At 47.4% G+C, this 20,350-nt stretch overlaps 1 pseudogene across 1 annotated transcript in view; it reads left to right on the forward strand.

Annotated features, from left to right (window-relative positions):
- Positions 1–20,350, forward strand: part of LOC144595735 (contactin-associated protein-like 5) — an 852,226-nt pseudogene that overhangs the window by 364,751 nt on the left and 467,125 nt on the right. Inside the window, exon 7 of the transcript XR_013547532.1 lies at positions 14,906–15,049. The product of XR_013547532.1 is annotated as a contactin-associated protein-like 5 (transcript). The remainder of the gene's footprint in view (positions 1–14,905; positions 15,050–20,350) is intronic.

A 20,350-nucleotide genomic window follows, 5' to 3' on the forward strand; every position in this document is an offset into this window, starting at 1 on the left:
TTAGAGAGGTGGGTTAGAAGATTTTTGATGTAGGGGGGGGAATGTCCATTTAGGGCTTTATATGTGAATAGGAGGAGCTTGAAGTTGATTCTGTACCGTACAGGGAGCCAGTGGAGAGAGGCCAGAATCGGCGTGATGTGGTTAATTGGCTTGGTATAAACGTAAAAAGTTGTCCCTAGTGTGTGTAGGCTTGTGTTAATGCGTGGGGATCGCTGGTCGGTGCGTACTCGGTGGGCCGAAGGGCCTGTTTCCGCGCTGTACCTCTAAACTAAACTAAAAACTAAACTAATCAGTATGTTAAAAGAATGTGTCAAGTTCTGTACATACATCTATGCATCTTTCTGTGCAGTATAACATGCTTTGTAGATTTAATGTCAGGTGGACTCTATAATATTTCATGGAAGGTCAAGGAGTAATATAATAACTGGATTCTGGATATAGGCCTGGATAGAGTGGATGTGGAGAGGATGTTTCCACTAGTGGGAGAGTCTAGGACCATAAGATCATGTGATTGGAGTAAAATTAGGTCATTCGGCCCATCAAGTCCACTCCACCATTCAATCTCCCAATGGCTGATCTATCTCTCCCTCCTAACCCCATTTTCCTTGCCTTCTCGTCGTAACCTCTGACACCTGTACTAATCAATAATCTATCTCTGCCTTAAATGTATCCACTGACTTTGCCTGCACAGCCTTCGGTGGCAAAGAATTCTACAGATTCACCACCCTCTGACTAAAGAAATTCCTCCTCATCTCCTTCCTAAAAGAACATACTTTAATTCTGAGGCTATAACCTCCGGTCCTAGACTCTCCCACTAGTGGAAACACCCTCTCCACATCCACTCTATCCAAGCCTTTCATTATTCTGTACCTTTCAATTAGGTCCCCCCTCATTCTTCTAAACTCCAGCGAATATAGGCCCAGTGCCGTCAAACCAGAAGTCACAGCTTCAGATTTAAAGGATGTTCTCTGTTTCTGGAGAAAATGAGGAGAGAATTTCATTGGCCAGAGGGTGGTGAATCTGTGGAATTCTTTGCCACAGAAGCTTGTTGAAAGACTGGAGCGACTAGGCTTGTATACACTGGAATTTAGAAGGATGAGAGGGGATCTTATCGAAACATATAAGATTATTAAGGGGTTGGACACGTTAGAGGCAGGAAACATGTTCCCAATGTTGGGGGAGTCCAGAACCAGGGGCCACAGTTTAAGAATAAGGGGTAGGCCATTTAGAACGGAGATGAGGAAAAACAATTTCAGTCAGAGAGTTGTAAATCTGTGGAATTCTCTGCCTCAGAAGGCAGTGGAGGCCAATTCTCTGAATGCATTCAAGAGAGAGTTAGATAGAGCTCTTAAGGATAGCGGAGTCAGGGGGTATGGAGAGAGGGTGCTGATTGTGGATGATCAGCCATGATCACGGTGAATGGCGGTGCTGGCACCTATTGTCTTTTGAATTCCACTTTTCAAAGCCCTTTTAATCTGAGGAAGTATGCCTGAGGTTCTGGTTGCGGATGAAGAAGGGTCTCGACCCGAAACGTCACCCATTCCTTCTCTCCAGAGATGCTGCCTGACCCGCTGAGTTACTCCAGCATTTGGTGATACCTTTGATTCGTACCAGCATCTGCAGTTATCCTCCTATGCGACTTAGTTTGTACACTGCAGTTAATTTGCACGCAGCAAGCTCCAACAAACACCAAGGCAATAATGACCCAGTTCATCTGTTTTCCAGCTGACAATGGAAGATCTGTATTTCCCAAGAGCTAAATCATTATGTTGATGCATTTAGATGCATCAGGTGGGAGTTACAATTTCCAGGCTGGAACCCATCGGCGTATCAGGTGGGGAGCTGAGGTAGATGTTCGAATTGATTGACGATCCAAATTAATTTTGTTTAATTTTGGACGTCCCTGCAGGGAAAGGAAGGGAAGGAACCTCAGTAGAATTTAATGCCCAGGTGCACAAAAATCCCTTAGATGTGCAGAATGAACCAAGATTCAGGTGCTCGTTTCTCATTGCTCAGCAATATTAATTCCACGTTGTAGGAAGGAACTGCAGATGCTGGTTTAAACCCAAGATAGAACACAAAATGCTGGAGTAACTCTGCAGGACAGGGCAGCGTCTCTGGAAAGAAGGAACGGGTGACGTTTCGGGTCGAGACCCTTCTTCAGAGGGCTGTAAACCAGCACCTGCAGTTCCTTCCTACACATAAGGAACACACAAGGACATTCTTGCTATTGAGGGCGTGCAGCGCAGGTTTACTAGGTTAATTCCCGGAATGGCGGGACTGTCCTATGTTGAAAGACTGGAGCGACTAGGCTTGTATACACTGGAATTTAGAAGGATGAGAGGGGATCTTATCGAAACATAAGATTATTAAGGGGTTGGACACGTTAGAGGCAGGAAACATGTTCCCAATGTTGGGGGAGTCCAGAACCAGGGGCCACAGTTTAAGAATAAGGGGTAGGCCATTTAGAACGGAGATGAGGAAAAACGTTTTCAGTCAGAGAGTTGTAAATCTGTGGAATTCACTGCCTCAGAAGGCAGTGGAGGCCAATTCTCCGAATGCTTTCAAGAGAGAGCTAGATAGAGCTCTTAAAGATAGCGGAGTCAGGGGGTATGGGGAGAAGGCAGGAACGGGGTACTGATTGAGAATGATCAGCCATGATCACATTGAATGGCGGTGCTGGCTCGAAGGGCCGAATGGCCTCCTCCTGCACCTATTGTCTATTGTCTATTGTCTATTGTCTATTAAACCCTCACTTTACGACCAATCTCCTGGGTATATTTTCTGAAAGATTCTCCGTGGCTATATTTTTGTGTTTCTCTTACCAAATCACAGCGGGCCAGTTTGGACCAACAAGTCTCGTCAGACCAAATCTATTTAGTGACTTTTGAACTGTGGTTTCTTCGTAAACTGTTCACATGTTCTATCTTTATTTTACTGTCTGCTTATCTCTCTATCGTCAAATCTATCTATCAATCTTGATTCCCCCCCCCTCCGTCTCCCTCTCCCTCTCCCTCTCCCTCTCCCTCTCCCTCTCCCTCTCCCTCTCCCTCTCCCTCTCCCTCTCCCTCTCCCTCTCCCTCTCCCTCTCCCTCTCCCTCTCCCTCTCCCTCTCCCTCTCCCTCTCCCTCTCCCTCTCCCTCTCCCTCTCCCTCTCCCTCTCCCTCTCCCTCTCCCTCTCCCTCTCCCTCTCCCTCTCCCTCTCCCTCTCCCTCTCCCTCTCCCTCTCCCTCTCCCTCTCCTCCCCTCTCCCTCTCCCTCTCCCTCTCCCTCTCCCTCTCCCTCTCCCTCTCCCTCTCCCTCTCCCTCTCCCTCTCCCTCTCCCTCTCCCTCTCCCTCTCCCTCTCCCTCTCCCTGTCTCCCTCTCCCTCTCCCTCTCCCCTCCCTCTCCCCCTCCCCCTCCCCCTCTCCCTCTCCCTCTCCCTCTCCCCCTCCCCCTCTCCCTCTCTCTCCCCCCTCCCTCTCCCTCCCCCTCCCCTCCCCCTCTCCCTCTCCCTCCCTGTCTCCCTCCCCTCCTCTCCCCTTTCCCCACCTCTCCCCTCTCTCTACCCCCCTCTCCGTCTTTGTTATCTATCCATATCTCTTTCCCTGTATCAATTTATCTCTCGAATAGAATGAAGAAAATAGGAAGCCTTTACAATGTTAGATGCAATGGAGTAGGGGCAGATTGTTGTGGAGCATGATCCTGGGTGAGAGGCCAGCTTTGTTGTAAACTCCAGGTCCATTAATAGATGCTTCATCCAGAGAAATCCATCTCTTCGGCAGCAGCCGACCACATCAGAATTCCAACTGGCTCTCCGCCGGTTAATCTTGTCGCTCTCGTGCTTGAAGTTGCCGTGAAAGTCCATTGTTCATCCAGGAAACCGGGAAGCAACATTTATCAGAGGTTCAGCCACTTCATCATAAAGAATGCATGCAATGAATAACTTGCAAAGCTGGAGAGCACAAAACCCAGCTGTTGGAAAAAAATCGAAACAGCACAAAAAGTTCATAATTCATATGTGATGAGGAGCATAGAAACATAGAAAAAAGGAGTAGGCCATTTGGCCCTTCGAGCCAACACTGCCATTCGATATGTGCAGGAAAGTAACTGCAGATGCTGGCACAAGTCGAAGGTATCACAAAATGCTGGAGTAACTCAGCGGGTCAGGCAGCATCTTGGAGAGAAGGAATGGGCGACGTTTCGGGTCGAGACCCTGGTTCAGTCACCCATTCCTTCTCTCCAAGATGCTGCCTGACCCGCTGAGTTACTCCAGCATTTTGTGATACCAGGCATTCAATATAAGAAAATAACTGCAGATACTGGTACAAATCGAAGGTATTTATTCACAAAATGCTGGAGTAACTCAGCAGGTCAGGCAGCATCTCAGGAGAGAAGGCTTCCTTCTCTCCTGAGATGCTGCCTGACCTGCTGAGTTACCCCAGCATTTTGTGATACCCGCCATTCAATATGATTATCATCTAAAATCAGATCCCCGTTCCTGCTTTTTCCCCACATCCCTTGATTCCTTTAGCCCTAAGAGCTAAATCTAACTCTCTCTTGAAAACATCCAGTGAATTGGCCTCCACTGCCTTCTGTGGCAGAGAATTCCACAGATTCACAACTCTCTGGGTGAAGAAGTTTTTCCTCATCTCAGTCCTAAATGGTCTACCCCTTATTCTTAAACTGAGTTCTGGACTCCCCCAATATCGGGAACATTTTTCCTGCATCTAGCCTGTCCAATCCTTAGTGAAGACAGAATCAAAGTACTCGTTTAACTGTTCTGCCATTTTTTTTGTTTCCCATTATAAATTCACCTGTCTCTGAGGCATGAGGCAGGAGCTGGCCAAAATTGATTGGAAGGAGGCCCTAGCAGGGAAAACGGTAGAACAGCAATGGCAGGTATTCCTGGGAATAATGCAGAGGTTGCAGGATCAATTTATTCCAAAGAGGTGGAAAGACTCTAAGGGGAGTAAGAGACACCTGTGGCTGACAAGGGAAGTCAGGGACAGCATAAAAATTAAGGAGAGGAAGTATAACATAGCAAAGAAGAGTGGGAAGACAGAGGATTGGGACTCTTTTAAAGAGCAACAAAAGTTAACTAAAAAGGCAATACGGGGAGAAAAGATGAGGTACGAGGGTAAACTAGCCAATAATATAAAGGAGGATAGCAAAAGTTTTTTTAGGTACGTGAAGAGGAAAAAAATAGTCAAGGCAAATGTGGGTCCCTTGAAGACAGAAGCAGGGGAATTTATTATGGGGAACAAAGAAATGGCAGACGAGTTAAACCGTTACTTTGGATCTGTCTTCACTGAGGAAGATACACACAATCTCCCAAATGTTCTAGGGGCCGGAGAACCTAGGGTGATGGAGGAACTGAAGGAAATCCACATTAGGCAGGAAATGGTTTTGGGTAGACTGATGGGACTGAAGGCTGATAAATCCCCAGGGCCTGATGGTCTGCATCCCAGAGTACTTAAGGAGGTGGCTCTAGAAATAGTGGAAGCATTGGAGATCATTTTTCAATGTTCTATAGATTCAGGATCAGTTCCTGTGGATTGGAGGATAGCAAATGTTATCCCACTTTTTAAGAAAGGAGGGAGAGAGAAAACGGGTAATTATAGACCAGTTAGTCTGACATCAGTGGTGGGGAAGATGCTGGAGTCAATTATAAAAGACGAAATTGCTGAGCATTTGGATAGCAGTAACGGGATCATTCCGAGTCAGCATGGATTTACGAAGGGGAAATCATGCTTGACAAATCTACTGGAATTTTTTGAGGATGTAACTAGGAAAATTGACAAGGGAGAGTCAGTGGATGTGGTGTACCTCGACTTTCAGAAAGCCTTCGACAAGGTCCCACATAGGAGATTAGTGGGCAAAATTAGGGCACATGGTATTGGGGGTAGGGTACTGACATGGATAGAAAATTGGTTGACAGACAGAAAGCAAAGAGTGGGGATAAATGGGTCCCTTTCGGAATGGCAGGCAGTGACCAGTGGGGTACCGCAAGGTTCGGTGCTGGGACCCCAGCTATTTACGATATACATTAATGACTTAGACGAAGGGATTAAAAGTACCATTAGCAAATTTGCAGATGATACTAAGTTGGGGGGTAGTGTGAATTGTGAGGAAGATGCAATAAGGCTGCAGGGTGACTTGGACAGGTTGTGTGAGTGGGCGGATACATGGCAGATGCAGTTTAATGTAGATAAGTGTGAGGTTATTCACTTTGGAAGTAAGAATGGAAAGGCAGATTATTATCTGAATGGTGTCAAGTTAGGAGGAGGGGGAGTTCAACGAGATCTGGGTGTCCTAGTGCATCAGTCAATGAAAGGAAGCATGCAGGTACAGCAGGCAGTGAAGAAAGCCAATGGAATGTTGGCCTTCGTAACAAGAGGAGTTGAGTATAGGAGCAAAGAGGTCCTTCTACAGTTGTACCGGGCCCTGGTGAGACTGCACCTGGAGTACTGTGTGCAGTTTTGGTCTCCAAATTTGAGGAAGGATATTCTTGCTATGGAGGGCGTGCAGCGTAGGTTCACTAGGTTAATTCCCGGAATGGCGGGACTGTCGTATGTTGAAAGGCTGGAGCGATTGGGCTTGTATACACTGGAATTTAGAAGGATGAGGGGGGATCTTATTGAAACATATAAGATAATTAGGGGATTGGACACATTAGAGGCAGATAACATGTTCCCAATGTTGGGGGAGTCCAGAACAAGGGGCCACAGTTTAAGAATAAGGGGTAGGCCATTTAGAACGGAGATGAGGAAGAACTTTTTCAGTCAGAGGGTGGTGAAGGTGTGGAATTCTCTGCCTCAGAAGGCAGTGGAGGCCAGTTCGTTGGATGCTTTCAAGAGAGAGCTGGATAGAGCTCTTAAGGATAGCGGAGTGAGGGGGTATGGGGAGAAGGCAGGAACGGGGTACTGATTGAGAGTGATCAGCCATGATCGCATTGAATGGCGGTGCTGGCTCGAAGGGCTGAATGGCCTACTCCTGCACCTATTGTCTATTGTCTATTGTCTATTGTAAGGGACTTACATTTGTCTTCACTAATCTTTTCCTTTTTACATATCTAAAGAAGCTTTTAGAGTCAGTTTTTATATTGCTGGCAAGCTTTCTTTCATGCTTTTTTTTCCCCCCTTTTAATTAGCCTCTGTTGAGTTCTGAATTTCTCCCAGTCCTCTTTGCTACTTCCTCAGGCCAATTTATATGCCTCTTCCTTGGATTTAACAATAGACAATAGACAATAGACAATAGGTGCAGGAGGAGGCCATTCGGCCCTTCGAGCCAGCACCGCCATTCAATGTGATCATGGCTGATCATTCTCAATCAGTACCTCGTTCCTGCCTTCTCCCCATACCCCCTGACTCTGCTATCCTTAAGAGCTCTATCCAGCTCTCTCTTGAATGCATTCAGAGAATTGGCCTCCACTGCCTTCTGAGGCAGAGAATTCCACAGATTCACAACTCTGACTGAAAATGTTTTTCCTCATCTCATTTCTAAATGGCCTACCCCTTATTCTTAAACTGTGGCCCCTTGTTCTGGACTCCCCCAACATTGGGAACATGTTTCCTGCCTCTAACGTGTACAACCCCTTAATAATCTTATACGTTTCGATAAGATCTCCTCTCATCCTTCTAAATTCCAGTTTATACAAGCCTAGTCGCTCCAGTCTTTCAACATGACACTATCCCTGATTTCCCTCGTTAGCCACCGTTGTGAGGCCTTCCCCATTTTATTTTTTCGCCAGACAGGGATGATCAATTTTTGACTTTCATTGGCACAACTTTGGTTCTCATGTTGATAAACAGCAATAAAAGTTTCCAAAGGTGATGGAAAGACTGGAGGAAAGGTGCTGAGAGCTCTCTTATATCTGCATTAAGGAGGCAATTAAACACACCTGAGCAATTACAAACACCTGTGAAGCCATGTGTCCCAAACATTATGGTGCCCTGAAATGGGGGGGACTGTGTATAAACACAGCTGTAATTTCTACATGGTGAAACCAAAATGTGTAAAAATACCCTTTAATAAAATCTGACAATGTGCACTTTAACCACATGTGATTTCTTTCTGTTACAAATCTCAAATTGTGGAGTACAGAGGCAAATAAATAAATGATGGGTCTTTGTCACAAACATTATGGAGGGCACTTTTCCTTGACTCTCAGTCTGAAGAAGGGCCTTGGCCCAAAACGTCACATATTCCTTTTCTCCAGAGATACTGCCTGACCCGCTGAGTTACTCCAGCTTTTTTGTGTCTGTCTCCGATCAAACATCGTTGCACAAGCACCTTGGTTTCGCAAAGTGTGAGGGGGTCGCCTGGCTTCGGTTTGAATTCCAGGATTAATAAGTGAAGTGAGACGCAATTTGCAGACAGTGGTCATTGATTTTCTGATGAGATCTGTCTTCATTTAACTGCCATTATGAAGACAATGTGGGCTGGCAATGCAGTCACCAGACTCACCAGACTCCATTAGTGTCATTAATCCCACTCATATGCTATCAATCCAGCTCTCACCACGCTGAGTCAGAGCTGAGATTAGTTTGGTTCAGTGTACAGATACAGTGCGGAAATAGGCCCTTCGGCCCACCGGGTCCGCGGCGACCAGCGATCCATGCTCATTAACACTATCGTACACACGCACTAGAGAGAATTTTCAGTCTTGTTCAGTCAGAGAGTTGTGAATCTGTGGAATTCTCTGCCTCAGAAGGCAGTGGAGGCCAATTCTCTGAATGCATTCAAGAGAGAGCCACGCCTACACACTAGGGACAATTTTACAATTTTTACCAAAACTAATTAACCTACAAATGTATACGTTCTCTGAATGCATTCAAGAGAGAGCTAGATAGAGCTCTTAAGGATAGCAGAGTCAGGGGGTATGGGGAGAAGGCAGGAACGGGGTACTGATTGAGAATGATCAGCCATGATCACATTGAATGGCGGTGCTGGCTCGAAGGGCCGAATGGCCTCCTCCTGCACCTATTGTCTATTGTCTAATTTACATTTATGCCAAGCCAATTAACCAACAAACCTGCACATCTTTGGAGTGTGGGAGGTAACAGAAGATCTCGGAGAAAACCCAAGCAGGTCAGGGTGAGAACGTACAAACTCCGTACTGACAGGACCCGTAGTCGGGATCGAACCCGGGTCTCCGGCGCTGCAAGTACTGTAAGCCGGCAACTCTACCGCCGCGCCACCGTGACCGCCCAGAGGGACCATTAACACCTGACGTCGTTCTTTTTAACGTTGTTGGCTTGAGAGTTGGAGGAAGTTTGAAGAAGGGTCTCGACCTGAAATCTCGCCTGTTCCTTTTCTCCAGAGATGCTGTCTGACCCGCTGAGTTACTCCAACTTCTTGTGTCTATCTCCAGTTTAAACCAGCATCCGCTGTCCACTTCGTACACATATTCAAAGAACGTACCGATTGCAGACTGTGCTGCTGATGAAGAAAAGGTGATACAAGTAGATAGACGCAAAATGCTGGAGTAACTCAGCGGGACAGGCAGCAACTCTGGAGAGAAGGGATGGGTGACATTTTGGGTCGAGACCCTTCATCAGCAGAGGTAGAGATAGGAACAGAGTGGTAGCGACTCGATGGGAGTGGGAGAGAAAGTGCGAGAGGGCAGCACGGTAGCACAGCGGTAGAGTTGCTGCCTTGCCCTGACTACGGGTGCTGTGACTGCGTGACTGCGTGGGTTTTCTCCGGGTGCTCCAGTTTCCTCCCACATTCTAAAGATGTACAATAGACAATAGACAGTAGGTGCAGGAGTAGGCAATTCGGCCCTTCGAGCCAGCACCACCATTCAATGTGATCATGGCTGATCATTCTCAATCAGTACCCCGTTCCTGCCTTCTCCCCATACCCCCTGACTCCGCTATCCTTAAGAGCTTTATCTAGGCCTCTCTTGAATGCATTCAGAGAACGTACAGATTTGTAGGTTAAGTAGTTTTGGTAAACATTGTAAAATTGTCCCTAGTGTGTAGGCGTGGACTTAGTGGGCCAAAGGGCCTGTTTCTGCGCTGTATATCCAAAGTAAAGTAAATAGAGAAGGGGAGAGAGAGAGAGTGTGAGAGAAAGACATCCTTGTAATTGAGGCAGTGCAGCGTAGGTTCACGAGATTGATCCCTGGGATGGCGGGACTGTCATATGAGGAAATATTGAAAAGACTAGGCTTGTATTCACTGGAGTTTAGAAGGATGAGAGGGGACAACCACAACCAGCAAGCAGTCCTGAACTACTGTCCACCTCATTGGTGAACCTTGGACTATCCTTGATTGGACTTTGCTGGCTTTACCTTGCACTAAACGCTATTCCTTTATCATGTATCTGTGCACTGTAAATGGCTCGATTGTAATCATGTATTGTCTTTCTGCTGGCTGGTTGGCATGCGCCAAAAGATTTTCACTGTACCTCTGCACACGTGACAGTAAACTAAACTGATGTACAGACATTTTCTGGTTCCTATCAAAGATACTAGAGGAGCAAGACAGACCACTCGACCCTAAAAACCGTAGTATGTCACGGCGCCATTTTAGTAGGCAGAAACTTGCAGAAACATTAAAAAGAAAAATAACAAAAATCTGTGAATTGATAGATGAGATATATTCTGCATTTTAATGGTATCATCGCACGTACTGTTCCCCCAAAACAATGATTACACTGTGAGAGGCATAGCGAATGGCGGGTTTTGCCTACTAAAATGGCGGACGTCACGCTCCTTTGCGTGCTACACTTCAGTATAGGCGATTCCGACGGAGTGGTTCATCTTGCTCCTCTAATATCTTTGGTTTCTATTAGTATGTTCAGGGACCGTAGTATCCAGGAACCTCTAGTGCGCCCACAGGAGATTAAAACTGCACTGATTCCTTCCTCCTGGTTGATGAGCCACAATGAGTGAGTGGGAACTAGAAAGAATGAGTCAGCACTCTCCCAAGGTTGTGTTGGATGGAACTGCAGATGCTGGTTTATACCGAAGACAGACATCTCAAATGCTGGAGTAACTCAGCGGGACAGGCAGCATCTCCCTGAGAGAAGGAATGGAAGAAGGAACCCTTCTTCAGACTGGGTCTCGACTCGAAACGTCACCCATCCCTTCTCTCCAGAGATGCTGCCTGTCCCGCTGAGCTACTCCAGCATTTCGTGTCGCTCTCCTCTCCTCTGAGGCTCAGACAGGTTCAGGCTCAGACGTGGCACCATTTCATCTCCCTCTTACACTGACTGCTCCCTAACAGCGCCAGAGACCCAGGTTCGATCCTGACTATGGGAGTTGTCTGTGCGGAGTTTGTGCGTTCTCCCCGTGACCGCATGGGCTTTTCCCAGGTGCTCCGGTTTCCTCCCACACTACAAACGACGTGCAGGTTTGTAGGTTAATTGTCTTTGATAAAGATTGTAAACTGCCCCTGGTGTGTGCAGGGTAATGTTAGTGAGCTGGATTCGCTGGTTGGCACGGGGCCGGTCGGCTGAAGGGCCTTTTTCCGCTCTGTATCTCTAATTAAAAAAACACATTTGACTATTTTGACATAGCTTTACTAAGATGATTAACTGGGGCAAGATCTGTAGGCAGGTGAAGAATATGAGAGCAGGTGAGGCACAGGTTGGTAGGCTAATTGGCTTCGGTAAAAATGGTAAATTGCCCCTAGTGTGTGTGGGATAGTGCTAGAGTACGGAGATCGCTGGTCGGCGCGGACCCAGTGGGCCGAAGGGCCCGTTTCTCTAAACTAAACTAAACTAGCACGGTGGCGCAGCGGTAGAGTTGCTGCCTTACAGCGAATGCAGCGCCGGAGACCCGGGTTCCATCCCGACCACGGGTACTTGTCTGTACGGAGTTTGTACGTTCTCCCCGTGACCTGCGTGGGCTTTCTCCGAGATATTCGGTCTCCTCCCACACTCCAAAGACGTGCAGGTTTGTAGGTTAATTGGCTTGGTAAATGCAAAAGATGTCCCTAGTGGGTGTAGGATAGTGTTAGTGTGCGGGGAGCGCTTGGTCGGTGCAGACCCGGTGGGCCGAAGGGCCTGTTTCCGCGCTGTATCTCAAAACTAAACCAAACAGTTTAATTAGCAAACCGAAATGACAGCCAGACAGCAGAACATCCTCCATCTGCAGAATGACGTCTGCTGTATTTAAACAAGACCATTTTCTTGCTACGGTATCATTATCTCTTCTCAATAGATTGATTTACCTCTTAGAGAGATTTTGAAGTTGTAAGCATCCCTTCAAGGACTTACAGCTTCTGCTCTGTTGCTGGGTGCCTGCCGAAGGTGTTTGTATCTATTTATTCAGACAGCTGTTTCGCATTTGCTTTAAACTACTTACACGGCTGCTAAATTGGTTTAACAGCAGAATTTGAGGTGAACGTCAATAAGTCTCTTTGGCGGTGATATGTGGAGGCAAGGAACTGCAGATGCTGGCTCGCCCCCAAAGGGAGACACTAAGTGCTGGAGTAACCAAGTGCTGGGGTGGGCCAGGCAGCATCTCCGGAGAAATAGGATGGTGTCACTGAAGCCAATGGAATGTTGGCCTTCATAACAAGAGGAGTTGAGTATAGGAGCAAAGAGGTCCTTCTACAGTTGTACAGGGCCCTGGTGAGACCGCACCTGGAGTACTGTGTGCAGTTTTGGTCTCCAAATTTGATGAAGGATATTCTTGCTATGGAGGGCATGCAGCGTAGGTTCAGTAGGTTAATTCCCGGAATGGCGGGACTGTCGTATGTTGAAAGGCTGGAGCGATTGGGCTTGTATACACTGGAATTTAGAAGGATGAGGGGGGATCTTATTGAAACATATAAGATAATTAGGGGATTGGACACATTAGAGGCAGGAAACATGTTCCCAATGTTGGGGGAGTCCAGAACAAGGGGCCACAGTTCAAGAATAAGGGGTAGGCCATTTAGAACGGAGATGAGGAAGAACTTTTTCAGTCAGAGAGTGGTGAAGGTGTGGAATTCTCTGCCTCAGAAGGCAGTGGAGGCCAGTTCGTTGGATGCTTTCAAGAGAGAGCTGGATAGAGCTCTTAAGGATAGCGGAGTGAGGGGATATGGGGAGAAGGCAGGAACGGGGTACTGATTGAGAGTGATCAGCCATGATCGCATTGAATGGCGGTGCTGGCTCGAAGGGCTGAATGGCCTACTCCTGCACCTATTGTCTGTTGTCTATTGTCTAAGAAGGGTCCCAACGCAAAATGTCACCCATCCTTTTTCTCCATCTTTCCTGGAACAGGGTGACCAAAACTGAGAACAATACTAACTCAGTCTGAAGAAGGGTCTCGACCCATTCCTTCCCTCCAGAGATGCTGCCTGACCCGCCGAGTTACTCCAGCATTTTGTGATACCTTTGATTTGTACCAGCATCTGCAGTTATTTTCCTACGATACTAACTGAACACAATACTAACCAAACACACAAACCTGGCCTCACCAACGTCTTTGTACAGATGTAACATGGCCGCCCCAAATTCTATACTCAACACCCTGACTAATGAAGATAGACGCAAAAAAATGCTGGAGTAACTCAGCGTGGACAGGCAGCGTCTCTGGAGAGAAGGGATGGGTGACGTTTCGGGTCGAGACCCTTCTTCTGACTTATGAAGGCCAACGTGCCAAAAACCTTCTTGACCACCTTATCTTCAGCAACTTCAGCAACAGACTGGTTCCACCAAGAAGCAGCACAAAACGCCACAGGAGATCTTTCTTCCTTGTGGCTATCAGACTGTGCAACTCCTCCCCCTTCTGTCGTGGGATAGACAGAGTCTGACTCCCCTCCCAACTCCCCCAAACACCCCCCCCCCCCCAATCCTTTCCACTCATCATTTTAATTTCATGTTTCATGTATTTTGTGTTTTTATGACTGTTGGCAGATCAATTTCCATCCTGGGATAAATAAAGTTCTATCGTATTGTATCTACTTGCGACACCACTGATTTGAAGCACGTGCAAGCTAACACACAAAAAGCTGGAGTAACTCAGCGGGCCAGGCAGCATCCCAGGAGAGAAGGGATGGGTGACAGGAGTTGCAGTTGTACAGGGCCCTAGTGAGACCACACCTGGAGTACTGTGTGCAGTTTTGGTCTCCAAATTTGAGGAAGGATATTCTTGCTATTGAGGGCGTGCAGCGTAGGTTTACTAGGTTAATTCCCGGAATGGCGGGACTATCATATGTTGAAAGACTGGAGTGACTAGGCTTGTGCACACTGGAATTTAGAAGGATGAGAGGAGATCTTATCGAAACGTATAAGATTATTAAGGGGTTGGACACGTTAGAGGCAGGAAACATGTTCCCAATGTTGGGGGAGTCCAGAACAAGGGGCCACAGTTTAAGAATAAGGGGTAGGCCATTTAGAACAGAGATGAGGAAGAACTTTTTCAGTCAGAGGGTGGTGAAGGTGTGGAATTCTCTGCCTCAGAAGGCAGTGGAGGCCAGTTCTCTGAATGCATTCAAGAGCGAGCTAGATAGAGCTCTTAAGGATAGCAGAGTCATGGGGTATGGGGAGAAGGCATGAACGGGGTACTGATTGAGAATGATCAGCCATGATCACATTGAATGGCGATGCTGGCTCGAAGGGCCGAATGGCCTCCTCCTGCACCTATTGTCTATTATCTATTGTGACGTTTCGGGTCGGGACCCTTCCTCTTCAGTCCGAAGAAGGGTCTCGATCCGAAACGTCACCCATTCCTTCTCTCCTGAGGTGCTGCCTGGCCCGCTGAGTTACTCCAGCATTTTGTGAATAAATACCTTCGATTTCTACCAGCACCTGCAGTTATTTTCCTACTCATCTTGAACCACGTGCAAAGTCATTCCCAGTGGTTGCTGACACATGGATGTATCAAGGGTGTACGTTGTAGTTGTTGATGGGGACGTTACTAATTATGGTTCATTGTCGGCGGGTATCTTCATCGGCGTAATGATGTGTGTCTTTCCCTTGCAGCTGAGCATTGGGGGGATTCAAATTCCGGGCAAACCCACGCCACCCCAGAGGAAGAACTTCCACGGCTGCATTGAAAACCTCCATTACAACGGAGTGAATATTATTGACCTGGCCAAGCGGCAGAAGCCTCAGATACACATTGTGGTAAGAACTTAGAGACAAAGTTAACCGTGAGGGATGAGGGCGAGATGGAATTAGTGGTTGAAGTGCGAGGATGGATTTGTGACCCGCTGCGTCAGCGTGAATGACTCTGCCGAACGCCTCAACCTAACAACGAAGGCCTGGTGCCTGGGCCGAAGATTTACGGAAGGCGAGCGGGCGGGCACAATTAATCGGGCGGCACAGTGGTGGAGCGGGTCGAGTGGCTGCCCCCACATCACCCGGGTTCAAAGCACGACTTCTGGTGCCACTAAATGCTGGAGTAACTCAGCGGGTCAGGCAGCATCTCAGGAGAGAAGGAATGTTGAGTATAGGAGGTCCTTCTGCAGTTGTACAGGGCCCTAGTGAGACCGCACCTGGAGTACTGTGTGCAGTTTTGGTCTCCAAATTTGAGGAAGGACATTCTTGCGATTGAGGGCGTGCAGCGTAGGTTTACTAGGTTAATTCCCGGAATGGAGGGACTGTCATATGTTGCAAGACTGGAGCGACTAGGCTTGTATACACTGGAATTTAAAAGGATGAGAGGAGATCTTATCGAAACGTATCAGATTATTAAGGGGTTGGACACGTTAGAGGCAGGAAACATGTTCCCAATGTTGGGGGAGTCCAGAACCAGGGGCCACAGTTTAAGAATAAGGGGTAGGCCATTTAGAACGGAGATGAGGAAAAATAATTTCAGTCAGAGAGTTGTGAATCTGTGGAATTCTCTGCCTCGTAAGACAGTGGAGGCCAATTCTCTGAATGCATTCAAGAGAGAGCTAGATAGAGCTCTTAAGGATAGCTCTATGGGTCAGGGGGTGTGGGGAGAAGGCAGGAATGAGGTACTGATTGAGAATGATCAGCCATGATCACATTGAATGGCGGTGCTGGCTCGAAGGGCTGAATGACCTCCTCCTTGCACCTTTTGTCTATTGTCTATATTGTATGGCGTTTCGGGTCAGGACCCTTCTTCAGACTCAACCCAAAACGTCACCCATTCCTTCTCTCCTGAGTTGCTGCCTGACCTGCTGAGTTACTCCAGCATTTTGTGAAATAAATACCTTCGATTTGTACCAGCATCTGCAGCTATTTTCTTACACTACTTGATAAGACTTTGCTGGCTTTACCTTGCACTAAACGTCATTCCCTTATCACCGGAAATTGGAGGAACAGCACCTCATATTTCGCTTGGGCAGCTTGCAGCCCAGCGGTATGAACATCGACTTCTCCAACTTTAGATAGTTCCTCTGTCCCTCTCTTCCCCTCCCCCTTCCCAGTTCTCCCTCTATCTTCCTGTCTCCACCTATATCCTTCCTTTGTCCCGCCCCCCCCCTGACATCAGTCTGAAGAAGGGTCTCGCCCCGAAACGTCACCCATTCCTTCTCTCCCGAGATGGTGCCTGACCTGCTGAGTTAATCCAGCACTTTGTGATACCTTCAATTTGTACCAGCGTCTGCAGTTATTTTCCTACGCGACTTCAGGTGCTATCTGTGCGGGGTTTGCACGTTCCCCAAGTCACCACCGCATACACTTACTTTGGATGCTCCAGCTTCATCCCACATCTTAAAGGTGTGCGGGTTTGTAAGTTAATCGGATTCCTTAAAACTGTCTCTAATACAATACAATACAATATATCTTTATTGTCATTGTACAGAGGTACAACGAGATTGGGAATGCGCCTCCCATACGATGCAATAAATTAATTAGCTAGTCAGTATTAATTTAAACAACCCAATGAAACAAATGAGAACAGTTTTAAAACAGAATAAAGTGCAAGTAGATCTGTGCCGGTTCACTGTGCGATGTGACCATCCGGCTCAGCAGGACCGGCTCATAGCAGCTATGGCCCTGGGGATGAAGCTGTTCCTGAGTCTGGAGGTGCGGGCGTAGAAGGCCTTGTAGCGTCTGCCCGATGGTAGAAGTTCGAACAGACTGTTGCAGGGGTGTGAAGAGTCTTTGTGGATGCTGGTGGCTTTTCTGAGGCATCGTGTGTTGTAGATGCCCTCCAAGGCTGGTAGCTGTGTTCCGATGGTCCTCTGAGCTCTACGGACTACCCACTGAAGAGCTTTCCTCACTGCCTCCGTGCAGCTGAGGTACCACACAGGGATGCCATGCGTTAGGATGCTCTCTATGGTGCAGCGGTAGAAGGTCGTCAGCAGCTGTTGGGGCAGACCAGACTTCTTCAGTGTTCTTAGGTGGAACAGTCGTTGCTTTGCCGTCTTGACCAGCGCAGCAGTGTTAGTGGACCATGTTAGGTCCTCCGAAATGTGTAGGGACAACATAGAACCAGTATGAAAAGTGTGGCTACTGGTTGGCGTTGATTAGCTAGGCCACAGAGTCAGTCTCCATGCTTCATCTCTGAACTAAATTAATTTGTTCCTTTACAACCGGTCTCCTTCACCAATCTCTCAATCCTCTTCTTTTTGACATCCCTCTAAATCCCATTGATGTTGTTAGTTTTTAAGTAGGAAAATAACTGCAGATGCTGATTCAAATTGAAGGGAGACTCAAAATGCTGGAGTAATTCAGCGGGTCAGGCAGCATCTCAGGAGAGAAGGAATGGGTGACGTTTCGGGTCATGCATTGTCTTTCCGCTGACTGGTTAGCACGCAACCAAAAAGCTTTTCACAGTACCTACCCATGACTATAAGCTAAGCTCAACTCATTTTGGATCATTCACTTCTGATTTAAACTGTGGTAAAGTCCGGCTTAAAATCAGGCAATATTCAGTTGTTTTAAAATGTCAGATTGAGTCAGAGGAGGTCAATTAAGATGGAGCAGAGAAGCACTTGCTGAATAAATGCATGTTATTAGTGCGGTGTCAGGGAAGCTGCTGGTAATTTGCTTCGTTTTGAGGTCATGGTAAGACTTGGTCATTAGCAAAGCATTAGCATAGGCCGTGATTTATCTGCTTAAAATCCCAGTCAGCCGTTGAAATGGAGGACAAGAGCAAATCCTCACGGTAAAGCTGTTTGTTCTAATGAATAGCTCAATGTACTGAAGAATCCCTTTCAACAGGTCAGCCTGGACTGGCCTCTGAAAATTCTGCTTGCGTTCCTAGACTTGTTGGCTGTAAGCTGCAGGAGAATCTAAATCGTCAGGAAGAGCATCAAATCTCTTGTGATCTTCAGTGATCTTAGACAATAGACAATAGACAATAGGTGCAGGAGGAGGCCATTCGGCCCATCGAACCAGCACTGCCATTCAATGTGATCATTGCTGATCATCCTCAATCAGTACCCCGTTCCTGCCTTCTCCCCATACCCCCTGACTCTGCTATCCTTAAGAGCTCTATCTAGCTCTCTCTTGAATGCATTCAGAGAATTGGCCTCCACTGCCTTCTGAGGCAGGGAATTCCACAGATTCACAACTCTCTTGACGGCAGCATGCTAACTGAAAGGTTATCGGATTAGGACACACGCATAACTTTTTATTTAGGAAAATAACTGCAGATGCGGGTCCAAATCGGAAGTGTCGCAAAATGCTGGAGTAACTCAGCAGGTCATGCAGCATCACTGGAGAGAAGGAATGGGTGACGTTTCCGGTCGAGACCCTTCTTCAGACTGGCATCTGAAGTCTGAAGAAGGGTCTCGGCCCAAAACGTCACCCATTCCTTCTCTCCTGAGATGCTGCCTGCCCCGCTGAGTTACTCCAGCGTTTTGCGATACCTGTGATAACTTTTTATTTTGTTTAGTTCAGAGATACAGCGCGAAAACAGGCCCTTCGACCCAACGAGTCCGCGCCGCCCAGCGTTCCCCGCACACTAACACTATCCCACACACACACCAGGGACAATATACATTTATACCAAGCCAATTAACCGTGCCGACCTCTATCCTAAAAAACAGTCTTCTTTTCCCATCGCTGTTTCAGATCCTTGTAGTATCCTTAATTCGATTCAGTTTAGAGATACAGCGCAGAAACAGGCCCGTCAGTCCACCATGTCCGCGGTGACCAGCGATCCCCGCACACTTACACTGTCCTGAACACACTCGGGACAATTCTATACACAATAGACAATAGGTGCAGGAGGAGGCCATTCGGCCCTTCGAGCAAGCACCGCCATTCAATGTGATCATGGCTGATCATTCTCAATCAGTACCCCGTTCCTGCCTTCTCCCCATACCCCCTGACTCTGCTATCCTTAAGAGCTCTATCTAGCTCTCTCTTGAAAGCATCCAGAGAATTGGCCTCCACTGCCTTCTGAGGCAGAGAATTCCACAGATTCACAACTATCTGACTGAAAAAGTTTTTCCTCATCTCAGTTCTAAATGGCCTACCCCTTATTCTTAAACTGTGGCCCCTTGTTCTGGACTCCCCCAACATTGGGAACATGTTTCCTGCCTCTAACGTGTCCAACCCCTTAATAATCTTATACGTTTCGATAAGATCTCCTCTCATCCTTCTAAATTCCAGTGAAAACAAGCCTAGCCGCTCCAGTCTTTCAACATACGACAGTCCCGCCATTCCGGGAATTAACCTAGTAAACCTACGCTGCACGCCCTCAATAGCAAGAATATCCTTCCTCAAATTTGGAGACCAAAACTGCACACAGTACTCCAGGTGCGGTCTCACTAGGGCCCTGTACAACTGCAGAAGGACCTCTATGCTCCGATACTCAACTCCTCGATACATTTATACCAAGCCAATGAACTTAAAAAACCTGTACGTCTTTAGAGTGTGGGAGGAAACCAGAGATCCCGAAGAAAACCCACGTAGGTCACGGGGAGAACGTACAAACTCCGTACAGGCAGCACCCGTAGTCGGGAGCGAGCCAGGCGCTGTAAGGCGCTCTAAGGCAGCAACTCTACCGCTGCGCCGCCGTGCCATGAGGTGGTGACCAGAACTCTGCGCATTTCTGCATGGTGACCATTCTTGTCTTTAAGGGCAGGAATCCGTACCCAGCCTAGTCTCTCTGTAACCCACAATAAAAATGTGCCCAATGTTGAAGGGGTCCAGAACCAGGGGTCACAGTTTAAGAATAAGGGGCATTTAGGACTCAGACGAGGAAAATCTTTTCACCCAGAGAGTTGTGAATCTGTGGAATTCTCTTCCACAGAAGGCAGTGGAGGCCGATTCACTGGATGCTTTCAAGGGAGAGTTAGATTTAGCTCTTTGGGCTAACAGAATCAAGGGGATATGGGGGAGAAAGCAGGAACTGATTTTGGATGATCTGCCACGATGGTAACGAATGGCGGTGCTGGCTCGAGGGGCCGAATGGCCTACCTCCTGCCTGCACCTATTTTCTATGTTGTGTCAACAATAGTGGTTGACTCTGAACAGTTTCCCAATCGCAATGCTAAGATG

Source organism: Rhinoraja longicauda, chromosome 8, assembly GCF_053455715.1.
Source record: "Rhinoraja longicauda isolate Sanriku21f chromosome 8, sRhiLon1.1, whole genome shotgun sequence".
Taxonomy (NCBI): domain Eukaryota; kingdom Metazoa; phylum Chordata; class Chondrichthyes; order Rajiformes; family Arhynchobatidae; genus Rhinoraja; species Rhinoraja longicauda.